This window comes from Dipteris shenzhenensis, chromosome 5, assembly GCF_047967505.1.
Source record: "Dipteris shenzhenensis isolate YYH24624 ecotype China chromosome 5, Dip_SZ_1.0, whole genome shotgun sequence".
NCBI classification, from domain to species: Eukaryota; Viridiplantae; Streptophyta; class Polypodiopsida; order Gleicheniales; family Dipteridaceae; genus Dipteris; species Dipteris shenzhenensis.
The window spans coordinates 19659398-19671127 of NC_141600.1; positions in this window are offsets into that span (position 1 = coordinate 19659398).

An 11730-nucleotide genomic window follows, 5' to 3' on the forward strand; every position below is an offset into this window, starting at 1 on the left:
TGTTGCTGAAGGCGTGCTTTGAGAATCGGAGGGGCCAGTGGCCTGTGGAATAGGTTGAGGGTGGAGTCCCAGCTTCATCTCAAATTTGAAGAATTTGTTTTCGGGATCCACAGGGAAGAGTGAGGGTAATCCAATGACGAGGGAATCGGTGGAAGAGGAAGAGTGGGAGGACATAAATTGACTTTGCTAGATGGCTGTGAAAGAGAGCAGGGGGCTATGAGAATTCTATTGAAATTTTGGCAGAGTCTGGGGGAAACTGCTATGGCAATGACTCGATGGGATAGGGCCTCTTCATATAGATTTTTGTATCCCCACAACCGACGGGATCTTCAGAGGGCGACAGTCAACAGGATGCATGGATGGCGATGGTCGATGGAATACAATGATGGCCGCGATCGGCGTGGTATGGAGATGGTGACGATTGATGAGATTCTTTAATGGCGACAGTCGGCATGACCTTTGGATGGCGATGGTTGGCGAGATGCAGTTATGGCTACGATCAACGTGATATGTAGATGGCGACAGTTGGTGGGATCCCTCGATGGCGACAGCCGGTGGGATAACACTATAGCAACGGCCGGTGGGAGATTGTTTGAGAAGAGTAGGGAAAGGGGAAGAGGAGGAAAAGTGGGAAGGAGTGGGAAGGTGAGAGGGAGATAGGGACTAGTGGGGTGCATCGGTTTGGTGTGGGACGGATTGTGAGGTCAGCGTGCAAGATTGCGAAAAAATGAAAAAATACAAAAGGGACGTACTGACCCTAATCACCTAGTGCTGACCGTGGATGTGTGTGTGTATGACAGTGACTTGTGGGCTACGGGTGCATCGGGTGATATGCCTACCGTACTGACTCACCTAGACTTGGACTTGACGATCATGAGGAATGTGGTGTAGACAAACATCATGTTGCCACATAGCATGTTAGACATGTAGAGCGTGTGTACAACTTGTGTCTTACCTTGGACGCCAGAGGTACGTTGGAGTTATGACTAGTTGTTGCAGAATGGTCCTTTGTCCCAGGGGAAGCGGGTTCTTGTGTGACCACCTTGGGTGTAGACTTTTGCTCTCGTGAGTAGTACGACACCATCGGAGATGGTACGATCGCAATTACCCTCGAGGGTTCGCCTTCAGATTTGGAGGGAGGTTCTTGTGTGACACCCCGCATTGTAGGGGTTGGTTCTTGTGTTGCTCCTTCGTTGCCTTGGGTGATTTTTGTGTTGAGTTGGATGATTCGTGGTACTAGAGCACACTCAAGATTTTGGGGCTCGTTTGTTGCGTTCGATTCGTCGGTAGGTTCTTGTGGTTCTGCATCTCGTGTTGACATAGGTTCTTGTGTTGCTATCTTTAGAACCTTCGCGGTTTATACATTAAACTTTGGCACCCAAACCACCTGCTTGCCTCAGTCTCCCAAGGGTTTAGTGGGGACACAGATTTTGGGGGGATGCAGCGATTGAGGAGGTGGATTGGAGCCTGGAGTCTGAAGCATGGTACGGCAGCTTGTATTCTTCTTAGCATAGATGCTTTCGAAAGAGACATCTCTGGAGCGATTAGGGACTTTTTGCGCTGCTTGGACTTCATTTGGTTGTTGGTTCTGATTGAAGTAGCGTTGAGCACAGAGAATAGTTTCTTATACTACTTGCTATTCACGACTTTCCTGAGTGGAGGACGGCAATTGCAATGCAATGACCAATAGCACCGGGTTGCCATAGCAGCTGGCCTTCTACTCCCTTCAGGGTTGGACTCTTTTCGGGGGCTTGGAGGTGGATGTGTCTTCCGGTCCGCCCTCCCGCAGAACTTTGTTGTTGTGGGCCAGCGAGGGTGAAATTGAAGGAGCAGGACTTGGTCCACACAGTGGGACTACCATAGTTCTACCACCATTTGTGAGAGAAGCTATCTGGGCTCTTGCCAGTCGATTTAATAGTTCACTGCGTAGCACCAAGTCCTTCCCAATATAATCTGCTTGTAAGTTACGTCTATGGGGAGAACATAAAAGCGTAGTTCTACTGCCTAGCAAACAACCGTTAGACTTAAATTCACAAAACCCAAGGTGCATCAGGGCCACTGGCCCACAAAACTAGGGCTTTGGCTCTCACTTCAAGGCCTGACTATTCGAAAGGCAATGTGAAGATTCATAGTATTCAAGAGGTAGCGTGATGATTAGTACAATGGTTCATATTTGTATGTCTGCTGCATTGTTTGGCTCAAGTTCCCCGTCCTTTGAGTTATAATCACTATCACTTTCTTGGGTGAAGAGATCCAGCGATAGAACGTTCAGTAGCCAGTCTTGTCTGCACCTTTTGGCAAGCTCAACTTCCTTCGCTAACAACAGTCCTCCATCGGTTTCATTCTGCACAGTGGGAGAGCTCCAATCTGTGCATTGAGTGTTCTTGATCTCTTCCAGCTTATGTAGCTTTAAGTAGTCAAGCAACTCTTGTGCGCTAGTCGCTCCTAAAGGTACTTGCTCTTGAAAACCTTGAAGAGGCACCTTGATGATTCAGAGTTTTCGATTGGCATTAGCTTGACGTTCTTGTAGCTCGTCCTTTTTGCTTCGATGGCCGTGCTATTGATGCTCGCAATTTGAGCTGCTACGCATGGGCGATTGCCAACAACCTCAAAGTTTTTTGTAATACAAAATTGAACCATTAAATTTTCAAAAATACAAAATACTATGTACGAAATACAAAATCATACATTTCTAAAAACAAAGTACCATGTGCAAAATGCAAAGTGCTATGTTCTATATCCCAAACTCAAATTGCTACATACTATATGGAAAATGCTATGTGCAAAATGCAAAATCATATAAACCCAAGGAAGGGCATGTTCCTTGGTCTTATACTTTTTGGAGAGGAAATGTGCCGACTCTCCGCCCACACGAATGTGTGGTTAAGTGTATTTGTTTATGTGTTGGATATAAAGTGCTATTTGCTAAATGCAAAAATGCTAGTTGATCAATGCTAAGTGCTAATTCTAAATGCAAAGTGATATGTACGAAATTTAGAGTGCTATATCTCAAACTCAAATTGCTACCAAATATATACAAAGTGATAAATGAAAATTGCTATATCCCAAATTCAAATAGCTACAAATATATGCAAAAAAAAAAAAGCTAAACACAAACTTCTATGTGCAAAAAGAAAGATTTATTTACCATGTTCTATATTCAAAATGCTATATGCTACATTCAAATTCCTATATGCTATATTCAAATTGGTATCAACATAAACTCGAGACGTTATAAATTTTGCGTGAAAAATATAAAGTGTTAATAACCTTGATATTTTCTTTGCATATTATTCGAATTGGTGAATTTCAAGTCATTTTTAATGCTCTCATCCACAACGAGAAAATAAAGTAGATGCTTCTACTTCAACATATAATTTACTTTACAAAAATGAAAAGGTCTCTTATTGAAAGGAGAGAACGTGCTTCTTGCATTAGCATAGAAAACAAGAAAAGACGCTTACAACCGAGTTTCTCCTCATGGCTATTCATCAATAAATTTCTAAAAGAATGGAACCAAATCACTTCTCAATATATTTCAAAGATGTAATATTGTGTATATTGTGGTAGAATAGAATTTAACACAGGTTCTTTTACAAAGTTAAAATTAGTAATATCACTACTAGAATCAAGTATAACACCATATGACTTATCCAATACGTTCATAAGTTTGCATGTAGAAAATGGCCTAGGACATAGATAAAAAATGGCTTGTAAAGCATGCATAGATAGTCCATTCAAAAAGTTGTACTCGGTTCCCTATGATCCAGACTATTTACAGAATGTATTAGGTGCAGACATATTTCAAATGCAAATGCTTTCTATAATCGATATATCCCTAAACGTTTCTAAAGGTATTACATCTTTAGCAACAGGTATACTACAAAGGAGATCGATGTTGGATAATCCACTAATATGTTGGAATCGCCAACAAAGATACTATAGTAACTCAACAAACTTACTATCAACAACAAAACAGGTTCTAGCGTTTAACTCTAGAACAAACCCCATATTTAAAAGATACTTAACAATGTATGAAGGATCGCATCCAAAACTAGGAGTAAGTGTTCTTTCTTCAGAAGTTATTTATGATATTCTTGAAAGATACTCTGCTGACTCACCATTCGATCTTATGAAAATTGCACATGAGGACAACTACTTGTCATTACTAGAACAAATCAACATGCTACCTACAACTCATCAATTAAAAAAAAATACATCACATGAAGTTGGGACAATTGTACTTCGTGATTCAACAAGAATTATTGAGCGTCAGCTCATAACATCTATGGAAGGTCTGTCACAATGTGACGAATTAACAATAGAGTATGCATTATTCCCATTCCTCTATCCTTTCAGATATGATGCTCATGACGGCAAGATGTTCTTCAATGTATATTTAAAAATGAGAATATCAACATTCTTCTCCGTGTTCACTCTTTACAAACCATACTTGTTATTGATGTACCAAAAACGTCAATCTATTTTAATAGCAAACTCTACTCAAACTGCAGTATTACAAAGAGATATTGACCAACAAAGACCACAAGATCCAAGAATATCTGAACAAGAGATAATTAGACATATTCTTAAGTTTCAGATACCAAATTCTATTCCTGGATCTCCTTCATGGCACCGTAGAAACTTAAAAGATCTAATGGCAATGGTTGACACATGGGGCCTTCCCAATATATTCCTTACACTTATTGCAGATGAGGTATCAACCACAAGATGGTGTGAAATCGATCAAATAGAAACCATTGCTAAACAATTTAATAAAAACTTCACATGGAGAGATTGTCCAGTTGAATGCGCTGTGCTCTTCCATGTTAGATTGCAACAATTCTTAGCAAGATATATTTTGTGCGATAAAGGACTACTATGGTACAAAATAGAGGATCTATGCATGCACACATGATGCTATGGATAGATGCACAAGACATAGATATTGTATCAAACTAGATAGATGCACATATCCCTTACATGAATGATTTTAATAACTGGCCAGAGAATTCATATCAAAGAAAGCTTAACTATATGGTAAAGAGAAAACAAATCCACACATGTAGGCCAACATGCAATCTATTTGACTCAACCACAAACCACAAATGCAAATACGGATTTCCATATCCAATACATTTAGATACTAAACCTACTATAGATCCTCTCACACAAAGATGGATCTACTTCCGTCCATCACTAGAACATCGTAATGTCATTCCATACCATGTAGGAATATTACTCTTGTGGCAAGCACATATGAATATTCAGAAAATAACAAACACAAGCCTCTCATATTACCTTCTAAAATATGCTATGAAAACTGAACCCATGGGACACATGAACTTGAATCCTAGTGATGCGAAACTTCTAGGACTAGATAATCTAGATCCAATTAAATTAAAAATGATATCTGCATACACTCTTTCAAAGCCATCTCCAACAGAGGCAGCATTTTCATGCTTACAAATATCTACCATTCAAAGAAGCGAATCTGTACATTTCATTGACTCCTCTCTCCCATCTATGCGCCAAAAATACCTTCGTGAACATTGTGTTTCTGTAATGCATCCTATAGATACATATTGCGGTCGTCCAAGTATCATGGAGAACTTGACCTTCTATGAATTTTGGAAAAAATACAATGTCCAAAAGTCAAAGAAAAAAAACAAAGATAACATAACTATCGTAGATTCTTTCAGAAATTATGTGTATCTATCAACACGGATCATACGTTTCACAGATTACCACCCTGCTCATCATTTTGAAGGATTTTTTAACAACCTTCTACTAAAGAATGTAAATTTTAGAAATGAGAATGAGCTCATTTCTAAAAACAATCATACAAAATCTTACTTCGTAGAATGCCATATCCGAGACCTCGTAAAAACAGAAGAAGACATCGAAACTCTTATCGATCAATATTGCAGAGTGCACTTGCTAATAATTAATAGATCAAAATCGCCACCAACTAACAAACATGATACTCCAAAAAAGCCCATTACGTGTTATTCAAAACTCCTTCATGGCTTCAACCGACCTTCATGAAGATACCAATATACATAACACAACATGCACAAAATTACTTCAAATGATCAACGAGTTCAAGGATTTCGAAAATGCAATTCTTTCTTCTGAACAACAAGAAATTTACGAAAAGATAAATGGATCAGCCACAGGACTTCATGTCATTTGTGGTACTCCTGGTTTAGGAAAGACATTTATGATCAAGTACATTACTTATAATTATGTAAAGAAAGGAAAATCGATTGTTCTAGCAGCAACAACAGGAGCTGCTACAATGAGACTAAGTCAATTAGTAGCAACTACTGTCCATCATTAGTTTGCTCTACCAAAGAGACACGATATGTTTCGTGCCTCCTTACCAGTGTCAGACGAATGATACATAGAATTGCAAAATGCAGAAATCATAATATGAGATCTCAATGATGACATGCCAAACATTAAACACAGTAATCAGACAACTGTGCGAAACTTGCAAGCAAAAAATCTTGCATCCTTTTGAAAATACAAAGATGCTCTTATTTGGAGATATGTCCTAGTTACCTCCAATATGCAAATGCAAGGTGCAAGAAAATGAATTCTGTAGAAAATGCTATATTGGAAACTCGGGTTTCTGGACAACTGCAACCTTTTCATTCCTTCACACATCAATACGTCACCTAGAAGATCCAACATACATAGAATTCTTAAACTTAATTAGAATAAGACAACCAATGGTAGAAGAGATTCAGTATTACCTAGGTAATTTAATCATAAGTGATAGTGAAGCAAACGATTTCATTGACAAGGACACAATTATATTGTGCATCCATCAAAAAGACACACGATACTATAATGAGCTCATACTACATAAGAAATTCAAAGAGCATCAAATTAAAAGTGTCATTGTAACATCCAATGCAGATCAAATCTTAGAATTAAAAGAATGGATAATGGATCCAAATTTCCACTCCATACAACAAATAGCAATAGGAGCGAAAGTGATGATCATAGAAAATATAGATCTCACAATCAGAGCTACAAATGGCGCTATTGCAAGTGTCATATCACTAGAAATAGATAATAACACAAACAACATTTTAAAAATTCATGCCATGATTTTATCAACAAATGAAAAAATCACACTAAAATGATCAAAACATAAACGGAAGGTATTAAACTCAATATGGTATCACAAAACAACTTTTCCAATCACACTAGCATATGCAATTATGGGACACAAGTCACAAGGATGCACACTCAAAGGAAAGGCCCTTGTAGTAATACAAAAATCATTTGCACCAGGACTAACATATGTTATGCTTTCACGAGTAACCACTCGAAAGAACTTAAGAATCTTAAATAAAATCAATCCAACTGACTTCATTCCAATGCTTACATGAACTTTAAAAAAATAGTAATCAATAGAAAATCCTTTTATTAAATATTCATCATTTAAGAGAAAAGAAACTTTTGATATACAAACTAATATGCAGGATCTATCAAAAAACTTATTTGAAGAACAACGAACAATAAAATATGGCAACATCAGATGAGGTACGTTTTCAATATTAAGCATTGTAGTATTTCTTCACATTAGTTTATATTCTAATTTATAATAGATTACTATTTCGCAGATCTTTAATCAATTCAGAAGTAAAGCCCGATTGGCTCAACAAGATCAAGAGAAATCAACAAAAAGAACAAAGGGACAAAATTACTTCTTGTATACAGCTCCAATGCGTCTTGCAAACATGGCTGGAAAGGAACAAAATGAATACATTTATGGATGGAGCACACTGCAAGACCTTAGGAATTTCATGGATAACAATCAACATGAAGTACAACAATGGAAGGCAGAACATGGGGACAAAGAAATGAGAGCAAACGGTTAGTAACCCAATTTTATTTATAAAAAATGATTAAAATTTAAATTTTAAAAATACAATAAATAACATATACATAATATCAATTCAAACATAATGCAGGTCTAACTAAGTACATAATTCGAAAAATCACAAAAGAGGACAATATCATTACTCCAATGATGTTGAGAACAGAAGCACAAGCTATAATAGATAAGCACTCAGAAGGAATTTCAGCTTATTGCCTTGAACTTCTACACTTTGGCTACAATGTAAGCTTAGCCGAACTCCTCAAAATAGATCGTAAGACTAGAAATGTCATACTAGCGGAGTTCAACAACATGTTCCAAACAGATGATTAAAAAAAAAGCAAAAGAGTTGCCATTTACCATAGAAGGTATAACTTCGATTTAAATTTTGCAAAAGAAGCATATGGCGAACATTTTGAGTTTTTCCCGACTCAACAAAACACAATATATTTCAGCCCCCTACAGGTACATTCTTGACTCCATATATTAAAATACATACTAACTTCATCTTCTAACGTACAAGAAAAACTCATCGTACTTCATTTTGCTATTTCAAATAGGAAATCGCGAAGAAGACAAAGAAAAAGGCACAAAAGGCCCATATTACGTATATTCTATTCTATGTATTGCTACAGAAAAAAGATATATTGGACAAACTAGAAATCTTGAAAAACGGATAGCACAACACCAAACGAATCCTCCATTAAAATTGAAACATGATGTTAACAGGTACAAACCCTTCGACTTGAACTTCAAAACAGAAATGCTAGCCACCACAAACTTTAAAAGCAAAGCTGATACACTCGAAGAGAAATACATAAGAGAACTAAACACAATTACCTCGAAATATGGATACAATAACCTCAGTGGAAATCCAGCATCTATAAAAAAATTTTACTTTCTCAAAAATAGAGACATAATCTAGTATATTTAAGTAGAAGCCCATTTTCAATACATGTAAAGGACTTCCTATTTCAAACTATAGTTACATCATACTCTTGAAGGACTCTTAATTCATAACATATATTGCTCATTTTTTTTGGTCTTCAAAGCATTACTACTTTTTTTCAATACACATAAAATAATTCATGTATAACCTATATTAAAAAATGCTTACAAAAGCATCATGTTTTTATTGATATATAACTCCATTTATAACAATTCCAATAATAACTACTGCCCATCATCAGTTTGCTATACCAAAGAGACATGATATGTTTCGTGCCTCTTTACCAGTGTTAGACAAATGATACATAGAATTGCAAAATATAAAAACCATAATAATTGATGAGATCTTAATGATGACATGCCAAACATTAAACACAGTAATCAGACAGTTGTGCCCCCCACACTATATATGTGGTTATTTGCTAAATGCAAAGTGCTAAGTGCTATGTGCAAAGATTAAATGCAAATTGTTATGCATAAAATGCAAAGAGTTATTAACCAAATCTGATTTGCTATATGCTAAATAAAAGCAAAGTGTTATGTTTTAAATTTAAATTGGTATTTGCTAAATTCAAATAACTTGTGTTGAATGCAAATTGAAAAATGTTACATGTACAATTCAAATAACTAAATGCTATAAGCAAATCACTTTGTGCTTAAGCCATTCGACTTGCTTCTTTCTATAACATTTACATAAATCAAAAAATCAAAATAAAACATGCTCTTCATAGTCTCTGTCATCGATATAGCTACCTGCCTGGATCTAGTTTGTGAGTTCTCCATGTGAGGGGTTAGGCTATATTACACAATAGTTTCTTTATAAAAAGAATTCATGATTGATTTAAAAGATTTAACGTAAAGGCTCACTTTGAATCTCAAAGAGTATTGCTTAGACCATGTCCATAAAAAATACCATTATGTTTGCTATAGGGCATTCTTATATGAAATTTAAATATATTTTACGTAATTCCAGTCAGTAATAAAGAATTTAACTAGTTTCGATTAAATCACAATTTTGGTGCTGAATCAGCAGATATCCGCACAAACATAGTCTGGATGCGCAACCGGCTCCTCTGCCAGCCCTCGCTTAATTCTGCAATCCTCCCCAACGCATACCGGATCTTCTACTGGATTGTTTCCTTCTGCTCCCTGCCAAATCGCAACACCCTGGAGTTAGAGCTGAATCCTAGATGCTCGAAACTTGTTCAATGAGAGACTAGTTTCGCGCACAGGCAAACAAATCGACGAACAAGCGACCACCTTCTTTAGGTTCGGAAATTGGCGGTCATAGAAACGCAGTCTTCTGAATTCTGCGAAATTTTAGAAGCAGAAAGACGAAATTAGGTGATGCTGTTCAAAACGAAACCGAAGCTATACGGCGGCAGAGGCAACGCATTGGAATATATCGTTTTGTCAATGCGGAGAAGGAGCTTTTAAGTACCGGGAGGTGAAGGGCGCGCCAAGCAGGAGCAAGAGAGGAGGGAGATGAAGAGAAATAGGGGCAAGCTATGTCGCAAATTACTGGCATGAGCTGCCATCGCTAGAATTCAGTAAACGGAAAGAAGTAACAAGGTGTACGGAAAGAAGTAACAAGGTGTACGAAAAGAAGGTTTAGAAATAGACGTAACAAAGTCTTGTAGTACATTTACTATCCATGGGTTTTTGAAGCCTCCAATAGAGACTCTTCGAGTACAGTTGATCTTTTGAAAGACTCCAAGGGGTTCTTCTCATAAGGCCTAGAGAGTCCAATCGAAGCACGTTGATAGCGTTCTAGATCCTTCTGTCCTTTTGAAGTTTAAGTGGCCACGCATTGGGTTCTAGAGCTTTGACATTTAGGTGAGTGACTCACCTCACCTTTCTAGCAGCTCTTCATTTCCCCCATATCTATATCTATATCTATATATATATAATATATATATGGATTAACTCCCTTTGTCTTTCTTATGGTTAGTCATATTGACAACCCACCTATCCCTATTGACATTGGAAGCTGGTGAACTAGTCACATTTGAGTAATGTATGAGTGATTATTAATTGCTTGAATTGATAAGAGATCAAAGACTTGTTCTCCACACATAAAGTCAAACACACAAACATATTTAATCCAAATGCATAAATTGTATTACATTAACATTTTAAGTTTTATGACACATATGATGTTTCATGTTTTAAATAATGTATGATACATGATATGATGCTCATATGATGCAACATCTCTCACGTAATAATGTGCAATATAATGCACATATATGACACAAGATAATGCTATAATGCATGGAAGGATGCAATAGATTTGATGACTTAAACATGAAATTTTATGTAATCGTCTACACTCGATATAATCTCTAATTGTGGTACTCATTAGGGAAAAATGGATTATATTGCATCACCGTTATAAATGTTTACAATAATTTGTAAGATTCACTACAACGTCCATCTCTTTGATGGGCCGCATGGCTAGCATTCCATCACTAAGTTCACATCCATTGTGACCTGACATGTTTTTCTCTTTATCGGGTTAATTGCCATTATCTTACTACCAATATTCATTGCAACATACTTTAGAAGAGATTTCTTAGGCATGTGGATATTATTTTTGAAATACTTGTAAACACTGAAGAAAAATCATTCATAATCCAACTAAGTGTGTACGCATTAGATTGTGGGCTATAAATGCCTCGCAAACGCATCGCATTGCGAAAACCCACCACTTGGTGTAAGCTAATGTGTTTGAGCATGGTTTTTCTTACACTTGAGGATGCACTTTGATGCAATCCAATGATTTTGAAATACATGTAAGCATTCAAGAAGAAAAATTGCACCAATGTCTCATTGATATTTAACTACGTGTATATACATTAGATTGCGAGGTGCAAGGAAATGTT